The sequence below is a fragment of the Bos javanicus genome, chromosome 4, assembly GCF_032452875.1.
Source record: "Bos javanicus breed banteng chromosome 4, ARS-OSU_banteng_1.0, whole genome shotgun sequence".
Classification (NCBI taxonomy): domain Eukaryota; kingdom Metazoa; phylum Chordata; class Mammalia; order Artiodactyla; family Bovidae; genus Bos; species Bos javanicus.
In genome coordinates, this window is record NC_083871.1 from 29168161 (window position 1) to 29171869 (window position 3709).

General features: G+C 39.8%; 1 non-coding gene across 1 annotated transcript; it reads left to right on the forward strand.

Moving 5' to 3' along the window:
* The first annotated feature begins 334 nt into the window (after positions 1-334).
* On the forward strand, positions 335-406 carry TRNAR-GCG (transfer RNA arginine (anticodon GCG)). The gene has a single exon. It is a non-coding gene; the product is annotated as a tRNA-Arg (tRNA).
* The last annotated feature ends 3303 nt before the right edge of the window (positions 407-3709 follow it).

Here is a 3709-nt window from a genome sequence, read left to right on the forward strand (position 1 = left end):
TTATTTTATACATAAAATTCTGTACCTCTGAAGCCCCTATACCTAAATCGCCCCCTCCTTCTCTCTCCCCACTTGGTAACCACTAGTTTGTTCTCTGCATCTATGATTCTGCTTCTTTTTCCTTATGTTCACTCGTTTGTTGTATTTTTTAGATTCCACATAAAAGTGTATCACACAGTATTTGTCTTTGACTCATTGCACTTAGCATAATACCTTCCAAGTCCATCCATGTTGCTACAAATGGCAAAATGTTATTCTTTTTTGTGGTTTAGTATTTCATTGTGTGTGTGTAGATATTATTACTATACATATACACATATACATATAGATAACTTCCCTGGTGGCTCAGATGGTAAAGTGTCTGCCTGCGATGCAGGAGACCTGGGTTCAATCCCTGGGTTGGGAAGATCCCCTGGAGAAGGAAATGGCAACCTACTCCAGTACTCTTGCCTGGAAAATCCCATGGACCAAGGAGCCTGGTAGGCTACAGCCCATGGGGTCGCAAAGAGTCAGACATGACTAAGCGAGTTCACTTTCATTTTCATACATATATATAGATATGATATACGTGTGTGTGTATATATATATATATATATATATATGTGTGTGTATGTATGTCACATCTGCTTTATCCATTTATCTGTTCATGGACACTTAGGTTGCTTCAATACGTTTGCGATAGTAAATAATGCTGCTATGAATACTGGGGTGCGTGTATCTTTTCAAATTAGTGTTTCTCTTTTTTCAGAAATAAACCCAGAATTGGAACTGCTGAGTCATATGTTAGGTCTATTTTTAGTTTTTTGAGAAACTGTTTTCCACAATAGCTGTATCGATTTACATTCCCACCAACAGTATACAAAGATTCCGTTTTCTCCACATCAGTGTCAACATTTTTGTTTGTGTCGTTTTAATGACAGATATTCTGATGAGTCAGAGGTAGTATCACTGTGATGTCGATTTGCATTTTCCTGATGGTTAGTGGCATTGAGCATCTTTTCACACTCCTCTTGGCCCCACACATTTCCACTGAATGGAAAAATGTCCATTCAGTCCTTCTGCTCATTTTTTAATTAATACTTAACATACACAAAAAGCTCATACAACTCAATATCAAAAAACAAACAACTTAATCAAGTTAATCAAGTTGTTTGTTTTTTGATATTGAGTTGTATGAGCTTTTTGTGTATGTTGAGTATTATCCATTTTATCATTTGCAAATATTTTCTCGCATTCAGTAATTAGTCTTTTCATTTTGTTAATGGTTTCTTTTGCTGTGCAAAACTTTCAAGTTTAACTAGGGACAGATACTTGTTAATAACTGACTCTGTATGTATTCTAAAATTATTTGTATATGTGTACTTTCAACTAAAATTATTAAGGAATTATTGAGTACCTACTGCAATTCAGGGAACTCTGTTAAGTGTTGTCTGGGATGTAAAGGTGAATAAGCTAGTTTTGACATTAAGGAGCAAACATCTATTTAAGAGTTTTATACAATAAAATACATGATTGAAGAATCCTAATACAATATTTTATTAATAAAATAAGACCCCCCCCCCAAAATGTTGAGATACTACCAAATAGGGAAAGATTACAAAGATTTTAAACAAAATGGCAATGGGTAAAACCCCACTCCCACCAAAAGAGAATTAGTGAGAACGTATGTGTTTGCTGATTTCCCTTCCAACCTCTATGCCCCAGATATCCTCATACCATTATAAATATTGGCAAAACAATGTACAAACAAAAATAAAAATTTTATTCCTGGCCTCTTTACTCCATCCATTTCCTTGCCTTGTTCAAACCTAGCTCTTCCTCTACCCTAAGGCCCTATCAGAGCCAACTCATTTCCTACGAAGCCCAGATGCTGTATTGTCTTCTGCCTCCCACCCTTTTGTTAGCACTTCCAGCTCAATAATCTTTCTCCCTCATGCAAAGCCCCTCCTCTTTGAGAGACTGATCCCCTAAACAATACCTCTGTCTCTACTCTTTCCTACCATTGCCATTTATGGCATTCCCATGCTCTCTACTCCCTGCGGACTTTGATATCTGCCTCATGTTCTACCTCTCCATTCTTCTGTAGGTGGTTTTGGGCAATTTCAGTGTCCAAGCACTTGACCCACCTGAAACCTTAGCCTCAAAGCTTCTTAACCTCCTGGATTACAAATATTTTTACCTGTATGGAATTTTATCCACTCTCATAACATCAACATCTTCAACCTTGATATCATTATGAACTGAGTAATTTCCAATGTTTTATACCTTCAGTTCAGTTCAGTCACTCAGTCATGTCCGACTCTGCAACCCCATGTATTGCAGCACACCAGGCCTCCCTGTCCATCACCAACTCCCGGAGTTCACTCAGACTCACATCCATCGAGTCAGTGATGCCATCCAGCCATCTCATCCTCTGTCATCCCCTTCTCCTCCTGCCCACAATCCCTCCCAGCATCAGAGTCTTTTCCAGTGAGTCAACTCTTCGCATGAGGTGGCCAAAGTACTGGAGTTTTAGCTTCAGCATCATTCACTCCAAAGAAATCCCAGGGCTGATCTCCTTCAGAATGGACTGGTTGGATCTCCTTGCAGTCCAAGGGACTCTGAAGAGTCTTCTCCAACACCACAGTTCAAAGGCATCAATTCACCGGTGCTCAGCTTTCTTCACAGTTCAACTCTCACATCCATACATGAGCACTGGAAAAACCATAGCCTTGACTAGATGGACCTTTGTTGGCAAAGTAATGTCTCTGCTTTTGAATATGCTATCTAGGTTGGTCATAACTTTTATACCTTAGGGGCTAATATTTACTACCTGTCTTACAGCTTTTCAACATTAACTATGCCTTCAATTTCTTCTTTCATTTGTTACTGTTACTCACTTCCATTTCAAAGTTAGTGTCTATGGGGTATGGGTACACTTCAATCATAAGTAATATTTTCAATCTTCCATTCACAAACAATGTCAGTTGGGCACTCGGGGCAAATAGTAGATCAACAGACAGACATACAGGAAGGCAGATAAATAGATTCTTTTATTGTCTGTAACATGTATGAAACATATGTAACTTCAATTTAGTTATCAGTTCCTTTCTGCTTTCATTAATTGGGTGATCTTATTTTTCTTTCCCCAAATTTGAAATGCTTATGTTTGACCTTACTTAACTTCTTTTCAAGGAGAAGGCAATGGCACCCCACTCCAGTACTCTTGCCTGGAAAATCCCATGGACGGAGGAGCTTGGTAGGTTGCAGTCCATGAGGTCACTAAGAGTTGGACACGCCTGAGCGACTTCACTTTCACTTATCACTTTCATGCTTTGGAGAAGGAAATGGCTACCCACTCCAGTGTTCTTGCCTGGAGAATCCCAGGGACGGCGGAGCCTGGTGGGCTGCCGTCTATGGGGTTGCACAGAGTCAGACACGACTGAAGCGACTTAGCAGCAGCAGCAGCAACTTCTTTTCAAATTCTCACAAATTTATGCATCTGCCCTCATTCTTGCTTTCTTTTCCTCCTCCTCTGTGAAAAAAGACCCCCTTTCCCCACTTCAGCTTAGGTCCTCCTCCCGTCCTCTATGCCTTTGCCCTACTGCCTCAGCATCCTCATGATTGTTATCATCCTCTTTGTTCTCCCATTGTCCCCCATGTTATAAGATGAACATCCCTCATGCTTATACTCCCTTCCAGAGTCTGCTCTCTTATTTCCCTTCTGTTC